This window comes from Topomyia yanbarensis, chromosome 3, assembly GCF_030247195.1.
Source record: "Topomyia yanbarensis strain Yona2022 chromosome 3, ASM3024719v1, whole genome shotgun sequence".
Lineage (NCBI taxonomy): Eukaryota > Metazoa > Arthropoda > Insecta > Diptera > Culicidae > Topomyia > Topomyia yanbarensis.
In genome coordinates, this window is record NC_080672.1 from 46,298,346 (window position 1) to 46,324,145 (window position 25,800).

Sequence of the window (25,800 nt, forward strand, 5' to 3'; positions counted from 1 at the left end):
GTTGGTGATACTATTTACAGTGCAAAAAAGTCATCAAAAATTTTTATTTCTGGAACTTACTCCAGTGTAAGAAAATCTATTTCTTGCGTATCTCGCCAATGTCGGAGAGATTTATTCCGGCCAATTGCATGAAGATTTTCGAAAATTTGCTTTTGAATAGGGAGTACTAGTCAAAATCAAAATGCCGGGGTATTGAAACTAAAATATAATTGCAAATGTCGGTTAATATACAGTTTTCTCGAAAAGACATTCAGCACGTTCTAAAAGAACTCTTGAAGTAATTGCATCTCCATTTGATTGCTTAGTTTTTGGCGTATCCTCACATACCGCCAACTTACCCCGGGGCCGGGGTAAGTTGGTGGGTTTTCTGCGTTACATATTTTTGTCTCTAAAAATGGAGACAACGCATCAAACACTTTTCAAACAATCAGTAATGAGATTAAGCTAACGCATACGCGCCTTATCAAATAAACAAATTGAAAAAAAAAATCAGTAATGTTGCCAACTGTCTGCTCTTTCATGCCGCGTGTTTTATTTTGCAAGATCTACCTATAAATTGAAAACTGAAAACACCGCCAACTAGCATCGGCCTCCCCTGGTATTCGCTGGTTCAACACAAACATAAAAAATGTATATAGGTATAAGAAAATGCTTGCAAGGAATCGTAGTAGGCGATGAAACTGAAATATAAAATATACTCAAAAAGCATTGTAACTTAAATTCTCTTGGGAAAGTGTGATATACTAGTCAAATTATTAGATAAGAGGATATAGATTCGTGAAATTAACCTGGCAATGTAGAGCAATTATTTGTGTTTGTAATTTTTATCTGTATTTTTGTTTGTTTGGTAATTGGTGACCATATGTCCATTTTATCTACAATTGGGGCTACTTTACGCCAAGCTTTACTTAAGTCTATATTGCACAATCTGTATATTTGATCTAATATTTATTCTTATTTTGGGATTTGATTCTAACTCAAAGCAGATTTTTATTAGCGTACTAGTTTGACTGTTTTGAATAATAACAGTAATCGATAATTTGCAAGTTGAGTAGTGTAACTGCAATGGCTCAAACATGTAAAAATGCTATCGTTTCTAGAAGTATTTAAACTATGTGTATTGAAGAAATTTGTTGTGGATTGGCAGAAAAGCAGCGGGAAATAGTTCTGCAGTGAGGCAAATGACAGTATGGTTAAAACATTGCTAAACAAAAAGGTCCTCAGTATACTGGAAATGGATATCTCATTAAAGATGGATGGACTGACCTGACCATTAAATATAACAGTACCATTCGCGTTTCTGATGGAAAAACCTTTGCTTTCGGAAATTACTTTTAAAAAATATTTAAACAAGTGGGTGCCTCCCACAAACAACGTGCTTTATCTTAACACCATTACATTTTGGAGAGTTTGCATGTTCAACAAGTTTTCTCGCAGTAGAATTTACTATAACTTTGTCATTGACATCGTGCTCCTATCTTAAAAGTTAGTGGAAATAAATTTTCTATCTCACTTTTAGGTGGATTAATCACAATTCAGTATACATCAAAAGAAGGAGGTTTCTATTCTGAAAAAGTGTTTCTAACACACCAAATAGCTAAAATCAACTCCTAGAGCACTATTAATTAAACGCACGTTTTGGTACCATTGCGACCACTGTGCCCTGTGGAAGCAACTCGAAAAACCTTTTTTCATAAAAGTAGGTGCTTTCCTTGCAGTGCTAGAAGCTGCTCAATTTTTACCTTCCAATGCTCACTACAATTCTCCTAGAATATTTACAATAGTCCAACTGCGTGGAAAACGTAGCCAAAAATAGTCTAAATTGATAAGTTTTATCAGTTTTCACTAATATGGCAATATAACAAAGTTATATGAAAAATTCATTTTCCGTCGACAACGTAAACGGTCCCTGGCAGCACTGATCCATCGGAGTTCAATCAGACTAATTGCAATAACTTCAGTTCTAGAGCTGATCCTTGTAACTGTTAATACTCAAATGAAAGCCAATAATCACATTTATTAGCCTTATTTGTTTCTTGCCTCAATCAAAAGTTATATCTGTTTAAAAACGTTGTTGTCCACAAACAACATGGGCATGAATGGGTTAATTTTCAATAACTAAAAATGAGATCGCTACACAAAGAGTATTGCTTTACTGGTGTTTTAGGGGCAAAATTAAACCGATTTTGTATATCTGGATGTGAAAACACATCTTCGTGACTCGAGGAATTCAATCTCGAAAACAATTCATGAATTACCTCAATAATAAACGAACTATTTCGTAATAATGAATATGCAAGTACACTTCAAAGACAAAACAATGCATAAGCTCACTTCAAAATGAAGATTTATCCAGAATTGATGTATTTACCTGCTGCACAGTGGGAAAAATGGACCCAAAACACAACTTTTTTTTTTGAAAAGGCTAGTTGACGTGTACCTGGAAAGGTGCTTTTTATGCAAAAAGGTCTGAAAAATCGCCCCAAATCCCCATTTCGTTCGAGTTTATGTTCAAGACTGAATATATAACTAAGACGAAAGTTGAGTACGCCTGACCAAAATTAGTATTCCTTTAGTAAAAAAGCCCAGATAATCGACTGATGATAATTAGATAAATCTCTCGAAACGCGTGCACCCATTTTATTCTAATTCTTTGCACAACTAAAGTTTGAAATGAATCCTGGCTCTATTTTTCGGTTAAAGGCTATATGCGGCTGACAAAAAATGACAATTCTCATGTACAAAACATATTTCTTTATTTCTTTTTGATATCAAATGAAAGCTGCAAAACAATTTTTTTAATCCCTAGACATAGTCCGATAACTCTGGCTGGCCGATAAAATCGATGGCTAATAAAAACGGGTCTTCAATATATGACATACAACTTGAAAAAGAAAATATTCGTAGTCCTGACAAAATTTGAAAACGTTTGTATTTTGAGAATATTATATCTAATCTATGTTCAAACCCTGTTTTCGACTGAAGATGAAGGGTTATTCCTTCGAAACGTTGCACTATGGATAGTGATATGACCAAAAATAGAAAACTACATCAACTACAATTTAATTCAATTATATAATGAGCGTTTATATATAGGGGAGGCTGAGGAGTCTTGATCCCCTTTTCTATTTTTCAATTCAACTCCGTGAAATGATAAAAAATTAAATATTTTTTGTAATATCATATGGTTTCTAGGAATGACGTAACAAGCATTTCTGGAAAGCATCAAACAAATGGAAAATTCTTAGATTAGTGTAGACTATCTTGAGGACATTTGATCCCTCTTTGAAAACATGTTTAAAAGAGCATGTAGGGTAATGAGCCTGTTTTTACCATGTTTCTATCATCACCCTTCCCATTTGAAGCCTTTGGTTATAGCAGAGCCTGCCATCTTTGCTCAAATGGTAGTGCGATAATTGGGGTTTCACTGTGCCCAAAATAGTAGAATTTCACCATTTTCAAGCCATTTTTGTTATTATATTAGAAAACAGCAAACAGCAAAGACGCTGAGTAATGAAAATAATAATTAATGAAATAGTGTGGCACCCTTATTAATAGGGTCAAAATAAACCCTTTAGCCTATTCAATGTTTTAAATGGGTTGTGATATTGATTAGATTATTGTGATTAGACATTGTTATTTAATTTATTTTAAAGCTGCATGTTGTTATGGTTGAGAAACGTCAAATATGGGATGCATTGTTGCTACTTATACTGTAGTAAACAATTATAGTTAAGTTTCTACAAAGCATTTTTGTTATTTTCTTGCAACAATTACTTCTATTGGTATGGTGTGAATTTTGTTATGGTCAGCGGTGTGTATGAGAGGATCAAATGTCAATTTATGGGATCAAGTAACCCCTTTTTAACATACAAAGCCGTGTGGTGTCCGGCGGGCTGAAATCTTTTTGCACTATTTCAGCCAAGAATAGAACCTCTGGGAACTGCTCCCATGTCGTAAGAGGCGACTAACAACATGCTAGGAGTTCCTAGGTCGAGGTATTGCTCCGTACCGAAGACTTAAGGAGTTCCTAGGTCGAGGTATTGCTCCGTACTTAACCTGGACGGACCTTAAGGTTTTACATCATAACCTTTATCCATTCTGTATTTAGTGAATCACTGACATATAGCCACCTTTTCTGATTCGCTATTCTCGATTGTGTTCCTACGTTTTAAGTTTCTTCTGGCGGTTGTATAATAGCCATAAAGGACGAGATCTAATTCTACACTAAGTAACAGCATATATTAATATACCGGCTTTTCCACGCCAAGGTTTAACTTCCCGTTTTTTAAAAAAAAGTAAACTTTCATGTAGGAAATTTATTGAATTGGCCTAAGATGGAGCTGTCGAATTGCACAAAAAGTTTTTTATGTGGCAAGCGATCTGTAGATCTGTTAAATTTTGTATTATATTTTTATTAAATCTGGAACCGTCCACCGACAAATCTATATTTACGAATACCTCCAAAAGTGACTTCTTGAGGTCTCATGAAGGCCTGACACTAGCTTTATAATACTTTTACTTTCGTAAACAGTGATAAATATCTCAACATTCCAGAACTTCACTTTGTCAGAAATTGTAGGGCCATCGGAAGCTAAATTTGGGTGTTAGTTGATGTGATGGCACGGTAAGGGAACACGTGTCTGCCGGTCGGCAAACTTTTCTTTGGACTGAGCAAACTAATTTATATGTTTGTTTATGGTTTGTTTTACCAACGGGGGAACTGATCCAAAGAGCATTCAATGTGCTTAGGGAAAACACATGGCCTAATTTGAGTGGAATAATGACTTCAATTATGTATAAAGTTTGAGAATTGACAATTCGCGAGAGGGATCGGGGACCGGTAAGCAATTACCTTCAGTTATGTCAGCACGAATAATAAGTGTTTTGCAGTCATGTTCATTGGTTAGCTTTCTATTATGCCTTTACGCGAGTCTAAGTCTATTGATGGCATTTGGTCCTTAGACCGGCGACGACTGGGTGCTATCAACCTTCTGCCAATAGTAGCAGAATGAGAGGGTGCGAACAGATCTAGCAGAGAAAACAATACCGTAAAAATGAATAGTTGTTGGGAAATCAGCTCCAATAAGACTTTAATTTGATTAGTATCGATGATCGCGGGTCAATACGTACTGAAAATTCGCCGCGTCTGTTTTAATGAATCTAATTTCAAGTTCCGATATTGGTAACAAGCCCGTGCATCAGGTTAACGATCCTCTGTATTTCCCTTTAATGTTCGATATAATCGTTCGTATACGTGTATTTCACAAACAATCCGATATGGAAAATAGGATACTTTCGTTGATTTATAACATCTCGAGCTATCATAACTCTTTGTCTGTATAACATGTTATCACTCGGTAGTTTGCAACCCAAAAAAATATATCGTGGAGAAGGTATAGCGAAATTAGTCTAAATAATGCCGCAATAAATAGTGATCCGGCCCATTACGCAGATAAGATTAGCTTTTCTAGGCAATACTCCCACGATCGGCTGTGTGGAGTTGAAATTGCTTTTGTTTAGAAAACATAGGATACTCCCGGTAGCCGGCTACCCAGAGTTTAAAAAGAACCAAAATCTAAACAGGATCTTCTTTTTCGAGCGATCGTGTTCTCGAAAACTTACTAAACTACTACCTAATAAACTATGTACAGGTCACATCGCTTGCATGGAACGAATCCTAGAACACCAACTTCGCGACACCTATGAAAGAGTCTGATGAACCTTCTATATAAGATTCCTCATTTTATTCAAACGATCGCTGGGTAAAATCAGCACCGACACTATAGAAACCACGAAAAAATACGTCGCGTGATTGAATATTATTAAGAAATATAAGCTATCCGGAGTTCAATTTGCTTATTTTGCTAATCGTATTAATACAACAAATGATAAATTTCCCAAATTCTCGGCAGCCGGCTGCCCAGAGCAATTATTACATGATAACGCTATTGGCACACTTACTAACAACTCTCCCATTCCCGTGATACATGTGGAGATGCAGAGGATTCCTCGGTCTTTAGTAGCAACATGTATCGGACTAACATTCCTTCCTTTCCCAGAAGATCTGCATTCGGACGTGGCCGGCGTCGGTATTGATCAGCATGCAGGGATCAGAATAGATTGTACAATGTGGTACATCATGTTATTCCCAAGCATGTTGTTCCAATGAACATTTTGCAACCTAATTTGGTTCTGGTCAATAACGGAGTAGCAACTACGGGCGATCTCTTATGCTTATGCTTATGCTCAAGTAACCCCTTTTTAACATACTTTAGTAAATATATAGTTGAACAAAAAATCAGCTCAATCAAAACGTGTTCATTTTCTTGACATTCTGTTGGAATGCTGTATGTCGAAGTAAGGTATCCCGAGCAAACGAAAAGCCCATAATACCCCCATGCTCATGGGGTTTGTCATGGGTGTTTGAAATGGGTTCAACCCATGAAAACACCATCACCATGGTCCGGCAGATCCCATATAAAATACCATATGTTGGTGTATTTATGGGTTACTGAGACCATTTTATGGTGTTTTGATGGTTGTGAATTTTGGCACGGACCATGTTTAAGGTCTTTTTAAGGGGCTATATGGTATTTGAACCGATGAGTATTTGCTCGGGATGTATGGGTTAGACATTTTCAAATTATGAATACCTGCTTTGGGATGATATTATAGAAGAAGAATATTCATTTTATTGGATTGACTAACGGATCAAAGTCCAAAAATATCCACATATTAAATTCATTGCGTTGCGTAAGCACTCTATACTTCATAGATTGCAGACTGATGACTTTCATTTCCAGCCAGACTACTTGAGGAGCATTGTTTGGGAATAACAACTGATCCAGTCCAAACGAGAATTTCGCCTGAGAACCACCATTGCGGGTCACGACCATCTTTACTGTAACTTGTGATACGAGAAAGGAAGTGTTGATGTGGTACTTACTTAACGGCCCCGACTCAGTGACACTCCCATAAGTACCACGGATTGGGTAGTCGGTGGATTCGCCTCAAGTAAGCGATGCGATTGAGAATATATGTTAGTTCTTGAAAACTTTGAATAGTTTATTGACTGTCGGATACGTAAATGTTTTTCATGGCATTTGAAACTCTGCGTAACCCTTTATCAAGAGTTTGTTTCATCGAAAACAATTTGAACTTCGGATAGCAGGAGTGTTGTCAACAATATAAAAAAGACCATAAACAATGAGTTTAAAAGTGGTATTTTGGACCATTCATAAATAATGTCACGCAAAGATTGACTAACTTAGTTATTCTTAGCTCAATATAATTGACTGACCATTTAATGGACTAAAAGTAAACCATTAATAAGGTGATAAGGTGATAAGGGACGTGGATGAGAATAGCTGGAGCAAGTACTCCTGGTGCGACTAGGAATTGACTCAGGGTGTGAAATAGGGGCACAACAGGCTCTACTACCATAATAGGCACAACACCCTTTTTCCAAAGCTCAGTTTTAAAATAATTTCAAATACTTGTTAACGAAGCTTCGCGAACCACCCCATGTCCTGTGCGCACGGTACCCTCTCGGACATGATCCAATTAGCATAATACGCTTTGCGTCCAGTTAGAGTGGCTCATTGACTATCAAATAGGCTTTTACGCCAGAGAAAGAAAAATTGCAGCAGCTGGACGAGAGCTAGTGGGCCTGGCGCTAGATTCAAAGGAGTACTCCAAGCAAACAGAAGCCGCCCGGTTGCTACTCGCGTGTCCACAATCTGCTGGGCGATCCCGGGCGGGAACTTGAATAACCAAGAGGAAAATTAAATTAGCTAGGAAATTTGTAAATCAGCACGTCAACCGCGGGACTGATTTATTGAAGTCCAAAACCCGTACCACGGAAGGTACGAGAGCAAAGAAAACAAATTGCTGGTAATGTACCGCCGTTCGGACGAGCCCCAGAAACCTTTCCAAACTATTATGTGACGAGGGGATGTGAATGTCGTGGGTTTCCCGTTGCGTTGCGTGAAGTTAATCAGTCCGCTGATTCGGGCCTGACGCTGACGGATGACCGTTGCCTAGTGGGTTGTAGTTCATTTCGTGCGGTGTCTTTAGTGGCTGTAGTGCAGTAGAACTTGACGTACTCTCCGGAATACTAATTAACTAGTTAATGTAGCTCCAGATCACGTAACTGGGGAATGGGTTCGTCGCTTGCCAGTCATATGGAGGCGTTAAAATTTTTGTTAGATTCAAAAATATGAAACAAAATTACATCACTTTGAGAGTTAATTCTATCCAATTTATCGGTATCGGTGAATAAAAAACATTTAGCCAAACAGAGACGGAATACCCACCAACAGTACTCGTAGCTGGAAAAAACAAACTTGGATAAACACCTCTGCATGTGGTAATAAATTAAACACAGTAACAAGTGCTCGATGTTATAATGAATGAATCACTTTTGTACTTACTCGTTTCGCAGTTGTATTCATCTCCACATACATGCCACAGCGTTTTTTGACTTCGGTTGCGAGAAATAATCGACACCCCGGGAGGTGTTAGGCTTACTTATTGATTTGTGAATCGAATCGTCTCAACCATCCTGTATATGTATGTAGATGTACTATTGTTAGGAATGGCAGAGGAAAGTATTGGATTTGTGACTTCGGTGAACCCCGCGTTTAAGCAACTCTTCCACAAATCAACCAACCGAATCAAATCAATCACTAGAGGCGGAAAGGCGTGAATGCGCGATTTTTCAAAAAAATGGCAGTCAACAAGATAGGCAGGAATTTACATTTGTGCAGTTCGACCATCGCTTGCTTATTTTATAGTCACCGGTATGCGGTGAAGACTTTAGACTTGCCTGATTGGGTATTTGAAGCTTGATCCAACAGTTTTCGGCAGTAAATCATATCGAAAAAAAAATCCTGACAATACACGGTCTACTAATGGCGCCGTGCGAGCGCTGTTGCCGTTTATTAGTTTGTTAGTTTTCCGTTGAAATTAATTTAATTAGAGGATAATTTATTTCCTACATTGTACATCGCGCAGAAGTGAAGTCGTTTTTTTCGAAAAGGAATTTTGATGTTGGACTTTATTTAGTCACAGCTAAAATAGAAAGAAAAAGTAAAGCGGTTGAAAAATTGACATTTTTCCCGTATACGTAGGTTTATAATTAATTTTATAATTAATTTTAAACACGTCGGACGTGATATCTCAAAAATTGTTCAGCTCATTCATTTTTTTATTTATTCGTATTAACCTTCTCGTGTACTTGAACAATTAATTTTTCATCTAAAAATGTTCGATTCTTTGCAATTAATTTTCTTTTAAAATTTAAAATACCTCAAACAGCGATTTTTTTGACATCTTGGATTTTTCATTAGACATTATTTTCATTTTTTTTAAATTTTTGGTTTTAGTTGAGCGGCTTGTCTTGGAGAGTGTTCACCGCATTACTCTGCCAAAAATGCGCGTCAGGGGAGCTCCATAACTCCGACTGTTTTCAATACTTCTTTTTGAACAATTTGTTTTAATTTGATTCAAGAGTACAGCCTACAAATAGTCTTTCGTTTTGTCAAACAAAATTTGCATGAAAGCCTTAAAAAATAACGAACTTAGCTTACTTTTTCCCTCAACTTTGTATATTATCCTTTAACACGATTTCTGCATTTATTGTAAATCCTTTTGAATGCAACTTTTTTTTGAATATTTTTGGAAAAATGGGAAAGACAGATATTGAAGATTCCTTCCCGTAATTCTAAAATATGGATATTTTTAAAACAGGACTAACTAGTTATTGCCAAATGTCGATGTCTGACGCAATTTTGAAAACTAAGATGGCGACTTCTAGTTCAACAGAATTTCCCAAAACCCAATCATTATGGTTATTTTTGGAATTTGACGAGAAATATCGATATCTCAAGCCATTGTTATACCAAGATAGCGACTTCTCGTTTAGCAGAATTTGCGAAAATTCGATCAATATGGGTATTTAAATATCAATGCTTAAGCCCTTTTTGAAAACCATGATGAATATTTTTGGTTTAGTAAAAATCTCTATAACTACAACAATATGAGAAGTTTTTGAATAGCGGTGAAGAATAGATGCCGAGTGTCAATCCCGGAAACCATATAAAAATCCAGCACGCAGACTTTTGCTTTAGTGAAAACCTCTTTAACCTCAATGATGCAGTGAAGACACGACTTTATAAACACTCGATTTTGTTTGCCTCCGATTTCGTCAACTTTTTGACTCGATTGATGCCATTTTGTTATACAAAATGGACTCAAACTCGCAGAATTCGCCATCTTAGTTTCCAAACATCGGTATTTGGCGTCTAATCGGCAAGCCCGTTTCAAAAATACTCATTCAGATAGCGTTTTAGAGAAGTTCATTTAACCGGAAGTTACTGACTTGGTTTTCAAAATTGCATCAGACATTGACATTTGGCGTCTACTCGTCATGCCCGTTCCAAAAATACCCGTATTGACTGGAATTAGAGGATTCCGCTTAACTGTGGTTTCCAAAGTGGCGTCAAACATCGATATTTGGCATCAACTCGTCAAACCCGTTACCGATACTGATTGAGTTTTCAACAATTCTGCTTAACCGGAAGTCACCATCTTGGTTTTCGAAATGATCTCAGACATCGACATTTGACGTCTACTCGTTAATGCTATTCCGGAAAGACCCATATTGTTGAAGTGTGGGCCAAAAAGTATCCAATATCCTTCTTTTTCACTTTCCCAAAAATCTTCTTTTCATTTAAAAGTACTTAGAATAACTACATAAACTGTCATTTTAATAACGAACTCATTTTTAGAAAGTTTTAGTGGTGATAAAACGAGTTTTAATAGTTGTTTGGCCGATCTTGTGCGAGCGATTAGCGATTACGCGTGGAGACCTGTTTACTAGACGCGGAAAATTTTTCCCCCATCAACAGCGTCTTGGCTGTCATTTATTTTTATCTCGTATATTTCCGTGTCATCATAGTGGTTATTACCTTTCTTCCTTGTTTCTTACCCTTACGAATCACGAGTGTTAACTGGTGCTGGCTGTTCATTTTGAGGATTCAATTGGCGCAACTTTTAGTGTTAATATAACCAAAGCAGCTGCTACAAATTTGACAGTTGTTTGTGGAGACTGTGGATGTGCATTTTTCAGTTCCTGCTTACATGGAATCAAGAACCATCGTAGGTGACCAATGTGGTAAAAACGACTTTGGTTAGTCATTATTGATCTAGACTGGCAAATCTAAGTAATTTTGCATCCATTTTAATAAGTTTTGCATCATTTTGATATGATGGTGGTATCAGTTTATATGGGAAACTGCTGTGTGGTCGTACTCTTCAACCCATAACTCCGGAACCGGAAGTCCAATCAATAAAAAAAATCTATAGCGACCGATGGGAAGGCTGTACCTTTCATTTGAGACTAAACTTGTGCAAGTCGATTCAACCATCTCTGAGAAACAGAGGTGACATGATCGTTCCACATACACACATTCACATACATACATGCACACATACACACATACATTTTCCAGTCTAGACGAACTGAATAGCACATGGCATTAGGTTGCCAATATTCAGAATGATTGCATAACCTTTCTTTATGAGAAAGGCAAAAAGGTACAATATCGGCTAAGTCCCAAAAAATTTTCTTCGTTGTAGTATAAAATCTCGACGTGTCATGCATTTTAAAGATATTTGACGTCAGAAATACAAAATTCGATTTCTGGAATTTCATTTTGTCAAGCACATTGAAGAAAAGTTTTAGTTCCGGTTTATATTCCAAGTATGTGTAAATCGGTTCAGATAATTCCGAGAAACCGATGTGGACAAATTATAACAACATTTTTGTAACCATACTCTTGAACTCTTAACTCCGGAACCAAATGTCTGATCAAAATGAAATTTAATAGCTGGTGATGGGAATATTATACCTTTCATAGATTGTAAAAATCGGTTCAGCCATCTCTGCGAAAATGATGCGGACATTTTGTTAATATATCCGCACATACATTCATACACACCGACATTTTGCGATTTCGACGAACTGAGTCGAATGGTATATGAGACTCGGCCCTCTTGGCCTCGGTTAGAAAATCGGTTTTTGGAGCAGGTGCATAACCTTTTCTACATGAGACAGGCAAAAACCTGTTTTTATCGACTTAGTGGTGCAATTATGCCTTTCTCATTTATCCTAATTATGCTTCAATGCCTGGTTACGTTCAATAAAATATTGTGGAAATGTCTATTACATTCTTATTACACTTGATAAGCATATTGTGATAAGTTCACGATTGTGGCGAATCTGATAAGTAACATGTCGACACACTTGAAACAAATAAAAATATCATATTTAAATATATTAATCAGCGTGAGTTCAATGTTATCTCCATGTTAACATATTTTGAAATGCGGGTCGGTGGGAAAGGGATGGGATATATAAAAATGGAGCGGTCGGATGCGTCGGGATCCACCTATCTTATTTTTGTGTACTGGGTGGATGAAGGAAATGCAGGTGTTAGGTTGGTCTGTGAGGGGAGGGGGTGCTAGAGGAGGGTCGGAGAGAGAAAAGAGGGGTATGGGTAGATGGAGAGTGCAACAACGAACTGCATAATATACCTTCCATTTGAGACTAGGTTAGTGGAAATTGGTTCAGTCATCACCGAAATGGCTTTAGTTCTGGAATATGTCCGGAACCCGGGACTTCCGGAATTATCGATAGTGGACAATATATTCCCATAATCTTCGATTCGCCATCCGTGATCTAGGCCTACGAATCGAAGTAATTTGATGCTCATTTCAGTAGATTTTCAATCGTTTGTACCAGTTTATATGGGAAATTCCTATGTGACCGCAATAATCAGCCTGTAACTCCGGAACCAAAAGTCAGAACTGAATGAGATTCAATAACAGGTAAAGGTATGACATTAGCTTGGCGAGTTCTCCGGGGCATCAAGATCCGTCATAGGTGGCCACTGTGGTCAAAGCTACTTTGATTGGTCATTAGTGATCCAAGTAATGTTGAACGTATTTGAATATGTAGAGGAATGTAGTCGGTTGTCGACACCCTTTTATTTTTGGGTCACAATATTGCTCCAATTGCACAATATAGGGACATAAGCATACAAATGGAAAGCTGGAGGCCTTTGCTAATAACTGGCGAACGAATTTCATTTGTTCTGTCAACATGAAAACATTTACTAACAATTGAGTAAAATGATCATTTTTTACCTTTTAGAAAAATGTGGTCTGTTATCGGCACCCAAAATTTACTAAAAATGGAAAAATATGAATGAAAATCATCAAGATTCAAAGAGAAAACGTAATTTATTCATTTTTACAACCATCAAAGGTATTTTGAACATCATGCTTGAATGAAACCATTTTTTGGTAAAACAAATAAGTTCGGGGAAATCTGCTTCTGAACCACCACCATGCGAGGCTAGGTCCCGTACCAAACAAGAAAATGTAAAAAATTGCGTTTTCAAATGAGCTAAACAAAACAAATTTACTAATCTTTTTATTTGCTGTATAACTTATGGAATCTGCAATTATTAGTAATAAATTGAATTTCTTAAAGCTGACCCAAATTTTTTACTTAATATTTTCTTTAAATATTAAGAAATATGTTAAAAATATTGTGTCAAAATTTGACAGCAGATATCAAAAAACTTCGCGAGATATTACAAATATAAACTTAGAACAAGGCAATTTTACACTAAACGCCCAGTATCAGGCCTGTTATAATTGTAATATTTCGTGAAGTATTTGTAGATGCATTCTTCTCAATTATAAATTATTTCAAATAAACCAAAAAAAAATTTTCGTTCTGCTTTAAAAAATGCTTTTAACTATTACAGAATACATAAGTTACATATCAAAACCAAATATTACAAAGAAAACAGCGAAAACGCTACTTTTATTATTTTGTTCTTTTTCCACAAATCTAATAGTTTCTGAGTTATCACTGTATGAAAAATGTCAAATTTCATAAAATTTATAAAAATTTTAAAAATATTTGATAAAGTTCAAAATCTAATAACTTAAAAAACATATTCAGCTAAAATGTGTCAATTATTTATAGCTAAAGAATGCAAGAAATTTTTTTGAAAGAAATTAAAATTTTGGTTGTAAATCTGACGTTGAATGACCCGCATGTATTGCAGAAATGTGACGTATATTAGTAATAAATTCCTAACGCTATGCTTATATCACTCGGGTCAAAAGTTTTGCGCCAACCTTATCAATAATCGCAAGTAAAACATAAAACTGGAACTCATTCATATAGATTCACCCGTAATCTTGAAGAAAGGCATAGATGTTTGAACATTTTCCATTCCAATGTACGTGTACCATTATATCGGGACTTTTCTATCAATACCAAAATAGCTGATTTTAATGTAACATTACAGAGAATAGTAAAAATTGCAGTATTCGAATTAAAAGCCTAAGTGAATTCTACATCACTTCGGTTATGTCCCTCACATGACTTACCCATCTTTTTGTGTACAGCTTCGGTGAAATAAATATACCGAAACTGTCTTATAAAATAAACACGACAGAATAACACCCACTGAAACAATTCTATGGTCTTAACTTAATTCAAATTTATGTACTAACGGTACTTCATCCGTTACCAGTTGTTTCAATAGGAGCAAAAGCAGTGACTGTCGGTCAAGTAATCTGATAAGATGGTATCGAACCTTTAACGCCGGATATAATTTACTTACATCCCACAAACTGCTCGATCTTACAAGGAAATTTAAAAAATTTGAGCAATTTCAACAATGCAGTAGTGATTTGATTGTTGGTTCTGCGAAGGATTTCAACGCTCATTCCTGAACAGTAAGTGACGAACCTGCCAAATTAAATCGTATATGTAATTCAACAATAAAAAATGACCTGGTATTGCACCCACTTCGTCATGACTGAGTAGAACCACACCCCGCACTAATCACGAAAATCAATGTACCGCTTGGACAGCATATCATTAAACCTTCAACGATAATGCCGCGCTAATACAAACACTCACACACACACTCACGGAATCGGACCGTAACGATATTGCGATCACTCGGATTTGCAGAGAATAATAAAAAAAAACCGTCCCTTCCGCCGCCGCCACCAACTACCACTATCATCATTCGGTGTTGACCACAGCTTCCTAACAAGGTTAGTCGAGGAAACACCTTTCGAAAACTCCCTGCTCCAAGCTCAATCAAGGCGAAATTCCTCCACTCAGCTGAGAGCTCGCCCCTACTACACTGGCGGCTAGTTAAGTGCGCGTATAAATGTACACTCGATAAGTAGTAAGTAGGCTTATGTCTTGCATAGATAAAAAGACACAACATGAGGTAGGGACGAAAGAATGGCACACGGTTGATTTGTACTGGAACTGGAGCGCGTGGCGCATGGCGCATGGCTCGGATCAAAAGCGAAACCAGTGCCCATGGGAGAGAACGATCTAATGTACCAACGGAAAGAAAAAAAACTAGCCGTACAATCACTTCTGATTGGTGGCACAATTATGCCGGGCGGACGGGTGGACAGTAAAAAAAGCTACTCTTTGACGGCGGACAATGGGGACTAATCTTTAAAAGGTATGTAATTTCGTTATGCCGAAGCGGATGAAGCTTGTTCAATCAGATGATAGTGCTTGAAGGATTTAGAGAGATATTGTTGAAACCTTCCATTAACCGCTCTGTCCTCGAACGAATATTATTCTAATGGAGGATTTAGATTATATTTTGGTCCGACTCGATTTTGAGCAAGATTGGATTGTTACTAAAAAAATAAAGTCATCTCACCATTAGACGTGTTTGTGAACCTTGCCCATGTACCGATCGATGAGGCGTAGGTGGTCCCAAAGATTCCGTCAATAATTTTGCGATGAGATTCAAGTAATCATATCTTTACACGATTATCGAAAACAGCGAAGGAGGTGATTGTCTTGTTCTTGTATATTTGATTATCTCCGTCATGAGACGAAAGAGAAGCAAATGAAAGGAAGAATAAACGTTGAAATACGATCATGCATTCGCAAACGACCTTCAATTGTGCCGTTGTACACCCACAAAATTGCGGCCCCTTTATCTAAATTACATTTTAAATTTGGCTTGATTTTATCCAAGTCGATAAAGATTACTTTAATCGAGAACCAGACCAATATAGACGATTTGTTGAACGATATTAAGTTTACCCGTCGTTGAATAGTGACCGGTTTCGCAAAACAAGTTGACAAATTGAAAGCTTCACACTGTTTTGCAACACGATCCCCTTGGCCACATTAAACAAGAATGAACGTTCATTCAACTAAAAACAGTTTATTTACCTTTCAGTTTACGGTTTTTTGCTCAAAAATTCGTTTGTTAAGTGAAAATGCAGAATTATACATTCACTGAGTGTCTGTTTCCTACTCAACCTGAGCGGCTACCGAAACTTATCGAGTTATTTTGTTGAACATTCTCAAAGTGCTACCAACGAGAGTAGGAAAAAAAGTAATGGCAGTTATAAATGTTCCGATCAGTGCTCATTCATCAGCATTGAGTGAGACAGACATGACAAAATTCAACCTATTGCCCAATCAATCAACGTTTTCCGAACACCAGCCAGACTCCGTTCGTTCCTTGGAAGCACGTGGTTACGGGTTGCCCCCGGGCAGTATCCAATATAAACTCATATTTTTCATTCAAGCTAATTGAATGTTTTGCCACCGTATACTTACCATTTGTGTAGCCGGGAGTGAGCGATCAATGGTTGATGACGGACAGATAGTGCCACACCACAGTACGGCTACCATTGCCCTGGTCGGGTCGGCTGAATGGCGGTTCAGAGGAGAAAAAAAATCTCGACCGGATTCAGACACGTACTCCAAACGCGCTCGGGTAGTTCATTTGAACTTATTTCTGCTGTTGCGAGCGGACGTGCCTCTGTTCAATTTCCGAACGGTACAAACAGAGACCAATCAACGAAACGGAAAAAGGGTAGTGATTGTAAGCCGCAAATATTTTTTTTTCTTCAGGCTTTGAAGGCGGTAACGCAGTAGTGGTCTATTAGAAATGAAGTCATTAGCTATTAAAACTACAAACTAGCCACTCACTCATTAGTTCTTGCTGCCACTGCTAAATGCTATACATTGAACGTTCAATGGAAAAAGCGTGTTGTTATTACAATGATGGCAAAATGCAACCAAATGGCGGATATGGCTTACACGTGCGGCTTCCTGCGTTTGGAAAATATATATTCAATAATAGTCATGTGTGCACTGTGCTCGCACTTCCGATTGTTGGTACTTTTTTGCATGGAGGTACACACCCGAAAACGAGCAACCAATGATTCATCCCTTTCTATATTAATCAAAGAGGGCGCACTCGGTGCCTACATCAATCTGCACACAATGATCGAAGTTTCCAAAAAAGGCAACATAAACCGTCACCTAGTGGGACTCGAATAAAACTTACAATGCAGTGCTAAGCAATTTTCAGTGTTGTAGCGAAGTTGTTAGTAAGTTTCAAGCTTCTCCAAACATTTTTAAATCAATATAATCTCATTACCCTAAAATCGCTTAAAGAACCTAACGAAATATCAGTCAATCTTCATATCGCTAATGGTATATCATAATTTCGCTATTGGTGACTTTTATGGTTATACTGGAACTACTGTTTGTGTTCTTCCGAAGTAGGACATACAGATGCTGCCTCCGCTGAAAACCCATCCCTATTACAGGCGGACGCCACCACAATCGCCGCTCGTCTTGCTACCAATCAATCTTCAGAACCAGGGTTGCCACTATTTTTCGAAGAATATCTGACAGGTCAACTAAAAATGTCTGGCAAAATCTGACTCTATATGACTCAAATTTCCAAAATTTGTGTGCAACAACTTCTATAATTTAAAAATCTGGCAGAATGAGAGCTTTGTCTTTTGGTCTGTAAGCTGTCAAAATCTCTGGCTGCGCCAGATAAATCTGGCATAATGGCATAATGATCAAAACATTACTTGCAGGAACATCTACAGTATCTATTATCAGAACGTAGGAGGACTACGCACAAAAATTGACGAGTTGTTCGTCGCTGTTTGTAGAGCTCGAATACGGTGTTTTTGTTCAGCCCGAAACGTGGCTGAATGATCAAATCAATTTTTCGGCTCAAAGCACACACTTTACCATAATGATCGCGATCCAGACAGTACACTCAGGTTTTTTTATGCGGGGGATACAGGCCACGTAAACGAAAACCACGTAAACTTCAAATTCCGCGTAAATGAAAACCACGTAAATTTCAAAATCTTCGTAAATGAAAACCGCGTGAATTTCAAAATCCTCGTAAATGAAGACCGCATAAATTTAAGAATCCGGGTTGATGGAAACCTCTTTAATGGATACCGCGTAAATTCAAAAATCCGCGTAAATTTCAAAATTCATGTAAATGAAAACTGCGTAAATTCAAAAATCCGCGCGAATAAAAACCGCGTAAATTCATAAATCTGCGTAAAAAAACGCGTAAAACCCTAAGTGTATAGAGAAAAACGTGGTGGCGGTGTACTTATCGCCGTATTCAACCATTCTTGTTAAAACATAAAACTGATAGTAACGATCTTGAACAACTATGGGTACAGGGCCGGCGGAAAGCGTGGGTGGTATGGGTAGTACTACCCAATCGAAAATAACAGAGTGGGTAATTACCCACTCGAAATTTTGAAGCATTTGAAAAAATTTAGATGCGCAACGCATGTATCTCGCACTACAGACATATGAAAACATCGATGTACCACAATTCCATTTGCATAAACTAACGCGATTTAATGTGAATGTAATGTAAGCGTGTGCATTGCGAAAAGGGAAACAATCCTTACTAATGGACCCCTCACCCTATGCTTTTTACCCACTCGGGCGTAAAGTGTTTCGCCGCCCCTGTATGGGTAGATATTTGCGGTCGCGATACTAATATTTGTGTGGATGTAGTGTATATTTCCCTCTATTCCGCATCTATAAATTGGTGATTATAATTAACCTGGACTTGTTTGGAAGAGTACCTCCTCCGACTATGTCACTCTCTATCTTTTTCAGAACGAGTATTACCTTAATGGACACAATGTCTGTATAGCTGTTTGAAAAAAGATGTTGTTTATAAACAACAAGGGCATGTAGTGGTTAATATAATAAATAATACGAATAACAAGAATAAAATAAACAAAACTATCAGATTAATAAGAAAATAAACAGAGTAAAATAATAAAAACTATAATAATAAAATAATAAAGATATAAAATTTATAAAATAAATTACATGGTGTCTAATTACTATTGTGGATAAAATTAATAAAACGAATGACAAAAAAAATAGATAATGAAAAAGTGAATAAAATGCATGGACTGGAAAAATTTAATAAAATACATGACATGAAAAAGTAAATAAAATAAGTTAGATGGATGATTCGAATAAAATGCATGAAATGAATAAACTGATCGGAATGGATTCAAAAAATGAAACGAATAAAATAAATAAAATAAGTTGAAATGAACGAAATGAATGAATAATACAGAATGCTGAATGAATAAATGATTAAGATGAAATGACCAAATATTGAAAATTAGCACAATATTCACAATTAATCAAATATTTAAAATGAATCAAATAAACAAAACGAAAAAAGCCGATGAAATGAATAAACTGAAAAAATGATAACATATAATGAAATTTAAAAATAAGACTCAAGTGAATAAAAAAATAACTTATAATAATGAAACGAATTGAGAGCCATTGTTTCAGAAAGTTCTAAATGTTTTGTGAAAATATCATCTTTTGAAAAATAGTATATCATTATACAATACACTTTCCAGTGTTTCCATTCTTTTTGGTTTTCATAATTTCGTTGTGGTTCTTCATTTCTTGACGGCGTCGTTCAAGATTATTTCGTGTTTCTACTTTATTGATGGGCCGCAATAAGTTATCAACAAACTGAACTATTCTATTTATTTATAAATTAATAAAAAAGATTTTTGTAAAGAATAGGATTTTCAGGTCCAGTATTTTAAAGCTTAATTAGAAACACTGGAGGTTCCAGGGGGAGGCACGATCCGAAAAGTTTTTCATCTTTGAAGGAATCTTTACGGAAAATATAAAATAATTTCTGTGTTTCATTTGACACCTTTTTGACACACTCCACGCCTGCCAGGAAATGCGTTTCCAAGATTTGAAATTTCATGTTCCAAATCGTGCATCAGACTCATTATTCCAAGAAGACGTGCCCCCTCTTTACCATCCGGCTGGAGCCGCCTATTATTAGAAATAGTAAACTGAGAATAGGCCACCTGTGCGTTCAAGCCCTTTAAATAGAGAAAGAGAGACGAATATAATACGATACATGTATAGTAGTACCTGTAAATAGTATTCATTTACATTCAAATATATAGAAAGGAGTGTAAAGTGTCTAAACTATGTTGGCGATTATATTATTGTCGATAGCTCAAAAGCCGTGCATTCAGTCGATTGCATTACAGTCTATTTCCAGTCATCCTTATAAATTGCGAATTGTTTTGTTAGGAATTCTCGTTCCGGAGATATGGATTAGTGAGTCCTATACAAATTAATACCATGCCATAGGAGGGGTTCAAACTACCAGAATAAGTACGTGAATTCTTCGAAAAGCGAGACGCAGTTGAGGCATACAAACTGCTTTTGAGACATGAACATTCGTGGAATTTCAAGTCTTATTTTTCACAAATAAATATGTTTAGTCACATTGATAATGAAAAGGTTATATTGGGGTTTTCAGTACAAATCAATGTCATTTGTTGCTACACAGTAATGTTTATGGCTAAAATGTTGTCAGATCAACTATCTATCCAATACATAAACTCTGAATGTAATCTTCGTTAATTTACGTGTAGATTACGGATCATTCAAACGAAACGTGTACTGAATTATCCAACGCCCCTGTAACTAACTGTAGCATTGAAACTTCAATTGAAGCGTACTTAGCATAAGGCAAAGATGGGCAATTGAAACCTTAGCTATAAGTTAGAATAATCGTTACACTTACATCTTCTATCGAGAGTTCAGGGAGTCTTTGGGCGACTTTATTAGAATTTAATTTTTTAGATGTTTTTGGACTTTGATTCGTAATACTGTAATTTTTCCATGCAAAAATTTTGACAAGCGACTCGGTGACAAAGCTTTTTGAAGAACGTCTCCGGAAAAAACACGAGCTTCGTCACCGAGTCGCTTGTCAAATTTTTTGCATGAAAAATCACAGTATGTTATTGAAATGATGTAATGTAATGTACAAAAGTTTTGATCAATTCGGTTCACCCAAATTTCCAAACAAAAGTCGCGAAAAAATTGTTATTTTTTTCACGCTGAAACCCTTAACCACCCCCCCCCCCCCTAATTATAGTGTATATAACCACGCACTATAGAATTGAGTTAGATTGCAATTGAAGCATTCTCAACCACATAACTCTCCATAGTGCAACGTTTCGAAGGAATATGTCTTCCGGGGAAAAGCAGGGTTTGAACATAAATTAGTCATAGTTTTCTCATAATACAAAAGTTTTGCAAATTTTGTCAGGACTACAAATATTTTCCTTTCCAAAAAGGATGTAACATCAAAAAAGAAAGTGATAAAGTACAACTGTATCAGAAGTCTTTTTCATTGCAGTGTAGGTCGAAAATATCAAAATCCCATGGCTTACTGATTTCAAAATACAGAGAAAATGAAGAAAATCACTAGCAAGTTTATGCTATTGCTTTGAGAACATATCTGGTTAATTTGAGCAAAATTGACTAAAATAGATGATAGATGACAAAAAAATCTTTCTTTGGTCATTTTCGGATTACTTTGGAAAATTTTGGATTCAGCGAAAAAAACTTTTTTGCTTCGTTATAACGTAATTCGATAAAAAGTAATGAAAAAATGGGGTGCTTTATATAGAGGTATTACTGTAGCAGGATAGATGTGAGTCATGACAGTTGCCACGAACATGAAGAGGAAGGAAGGATATGTAAGGAATGGTAAATGATGGTTAGTACGGTGACATTATTTTTATGTATTGCGCGAAATATTGATTCCCCACATCCTTATTATAAATAATGCAACTGGTAATTTTTCCGCCGTGATTCCTGAACCTAAATCTTGCAAACGAACTCAAATTTTCACTAGAATTTTGGAATTCAAAAATTTGCAGCGATACTACGAGTAATGAATATGGATGGATTGCATAAGAAGTTCATTATCTCACTTCTAGGTGGATTACTTGGTGATCTGCGTATTCATATAACACCCAACATCTCCGTCTGATGCAATGCTTAATCCACCTGGTAAATGCATCACCTCTGGATATCTTCACTTTGAAGCAGGCCCGTGCGCCGGGGGGGGGGGGTTAACCCCACCCCCGTGAAGGTTTTGAATTACTTTTAAAAATTTATTAATTACCTGTTCAGGAAAAAATATACTGCAAACCGTTTTGACACATAAAATGTCATTTGAGTTCGGTCACTTTAGAAACAAGTCAATGAATAAACCAAGGACGAAACTTTGCGAGGGTGGCTGGAAAGGGATTTATGTCGAGTTCGACGGCTTCGCTGAAGGATCCGTTCACGTTTCGACAAGCTTCGATATTAGCAACAGTAGGGAGTAGACAGCAGATGTTGGTCAGCGGACTAGCAACGGCAGCTAAGGAGGAAAAACACGAAGTTGGAGAAATCGGGATATCGTTGTTGAGTTCGGTCACTTTAGAAACAAGTCAATGAATAAACCAAGGACGAAACTTTGCGAGGGTGGCTGGAAAGGGATTTATGTCGAGTTCGACGGCTTCGCTGAAGGATCCGTTCACGTTTCGACAAGCTTCGATATTAGCAACAGTAGGGAGTAGACAGCAGATGTTGGTCAGCGGACTAGCAACGGCAGCTAAGGAGGAAAAACACGAAGTTGGAGAAATCGGGATATCGTTGTTGAGTTCGGTCACTTTAGAAACAAGTCAATGAATAAACCAAGGACGAAACTTTGCGAGGGTGGCTGGAAAGGGATTTATGTCGAGTTGGACGGCTTCGCTGAAGGATCCGTTCACGTTTCGACAAGCTTCGATATTAGCAACAGTAGGGAGTAGACAGCAGATGTTGGTCAGCGGACTAGCAACGGCAGCTAAGGAGGAAAAACACGAAGTTGGAGAAATCGGGATATCGTTGTCTAGAGAAATTTTAACGCCAATGATTATTTCGTTGGAGTGGCAGCGAAATGGATCGCGAAAATGGGCATCGGTATAGAGTGAAATACCGCCACCGAGATGTTCTCAGCACCAGCTAGCAGAAAAATAGGATAAGAAGCCCGGCGAAAGTGGTTGTAAATAGATGTAAATCCTTATGGTCAACACCTCCGGATCGGTTCATGTACCAACAGGTGACGATATTTGCAGCAGACCTGAGCAGGTCAGATATATCGTCAAGGTTGGACAACAAGTACGGAAAAGTAGCTGTGGATAAAAACATGACGATTAACACAACAAAATAAGCAAGAACACAATCCCTATTAAAGCAGTACGTAACGGTTGCCCCGGATGGATGAGGATTACGACATACAAGAGGTTTAGGTTTAGTCGTTTGGCTTAACAACTACTACAAACCAATCCGAATCCACCACGAGCAGGCAGCGCACAGTGGTCGGAAATGCCAAAAACGTGGACTTAATTCACTAGAGGCCAAGCCATTAAATATATTCTCAGGGTGTCTTTGGAGAAATTGTTCGTACGAGTATTCCCCACAATCTGATAAAAATTAAATTGAAGCATGGCTTACTATGATTGAACTAGTCAAATTAACTTTTTATGCTGACGAGGTAGCAAGTTAATGTCTTCGACAAAGTTTTAGAAATGCTCATAATAAAGAATTTTGTTGAACAACTTGAACTTGTAGGACTAAAGGTTATCGATTTATTAAGCGTTTTTAAGGCAACTCCCTTAAATTTAGTTTTTTAATATAACTTTTTTCACTGTGACTTTTCGTGCAAACGATGTCCCAGACAAATGTTGAGGTATTAAAACCACATAATATTGTTGAATACTGCTTGTAAAAATTTAATCATTGTTGAAGATTGCATGAAAAATATTGTTGAAGACAGCATGTAAAAATTTTACCTGAAATCGACGGCGTGGCGCACACCTCTTGTAAAAATACTTATTCGTTTTAGAGTTATTGAAGAATTTTAATTTTTTTTACACCAACTTCAACTGCGTACAAGAGAGAAAGGTGCAAACCAAAATGTACGTGCAGGCACTATTTTCAATGTCCAAACTACGCATAATAAAGCTAAGAAGGGGGTGGACGTAGCGTAGTTGGTAAATCGATTGCCTTGTACGTAACGCTCCTGGGTTCGAGTCCCGACCCCGCACATAGGGTTAGAAATTTTTCATGAGAGATTTTTCTAACCTGAAGAGGCGAATGACCTTAAGGTTAAAACCTCTATAATCGAAATAAAAAAAGGTAAGAAGGTTTGATGCGTGACACTCTAGAACGCTATGAATAGGGTAGGTTTGCTTTGTAATATTTTTTACTTTTTCCATATAAAAATCAACGAATTTTTTTTTCGGTTTTTATCGTAAAATTTTGTAAATTATAGTAAAAAATGTTAAAATCTTCAACAACTTTGAAACGAATGAGTATGATTACTAATAGTTTTTAACCATATTATGTGGTTTTAGTGCTTCCACATTTGTTTGGAACATGGTTTGCATGAAAAGTCACAGTGGAAAAAGTTATATTAAAATACTAAATTTAAGAGTGTTGTCATAGAAAACGCTTTATAAATCGATAACTTTAAGTCCTACAAGTTCAAGTTGCTCAACAAAATACCTCGTCAGCATGTTTTAGTTATTTTTTTAGTTTGATCGTAGTAAGCCATGCATAATTTTAATTTTTTATCAAGTTGTGGGGAATATTCTTACGAACAATTCGTCCAAAGATACCCTGTAAATATATTCGATGGTTTGGCCTCTAGTGAATTAAGTTCACGCTTTTGAGGTTTCCGACCACTATGCAGCGATGTCTTTTGATGACTCCTTCTCGATAACAAACAGCCCTCTTCAAAGTTTGAAGGTTTCTGTACGTTTCTTTTAAAATATACGTTAAGAAGTCAACCCCCCCCCCCTTGAGAATTTTCTGCGCACGGGCCTGAAAAGAAGGGACGTCCCATTGTCGTAATTTCTTCCGAAAGTAACATACCGCTTATACTAACTATTTCGAAGTTATTCAAAACGATCACGTATTTTACTTTTTAACCCACTTTGGGCTGGTGTCTACAGTCGAGAAATGAGATTGCAACCGTCTCACTCGCTAGGTAGATACCGCACTGTATTCTAAGCTGAAATGTTCTCGATTATGTGCAAGGTACAATCGGCTCTTCAACAGAGCCTGCTCACATTGGCAGGTTTCAATCAAGGTCCTTAGCTCGGACAAATCACGGTGCAAGCTCGGACAAATCACGGTTCAAGCTAGTGATTACATACCAAATTCAAATTGAAGAACTTAGCATTGACAATACTTTCAACCTTTCTGGGTACCCGGACATTTTGGTATATCTGGAAATGAGTGGGCCGACAAATTGGACAGAACAGGCGCAGAGAATGACTTAGTTAGAACTGAGCTAATTTCAACATGGTGGATGTAGGAAAAGATCCGGTCCTGGGCTTCAACCGAGCGCTGCAATTATTGGCGTAATCTACAAGCTTGTCGTCAAGCAAAAGCTTTTGCATATTAACTGTTATGCAACTGTTCAGCAGCAACGAAAATGCGATTTCGACTGTCCATGCGTAGACGAAGCTGTGTTT

At 37.0% G+C, this 25,800-nt stretch overlaps 1 protein-coding gene across 25 annotated transcripts in view; it reads left to right on the top strand.

Annotated features, from left to right (window-relative positions):
- LOC131693868 (uncharacterized) overlaps positions 1–25,800 on the top strand; it is a 293,335-nt gene that overhangs the window by 199,975 nt on the left and 67,560 nt on the right. The window lies entirely within an intron of this gene.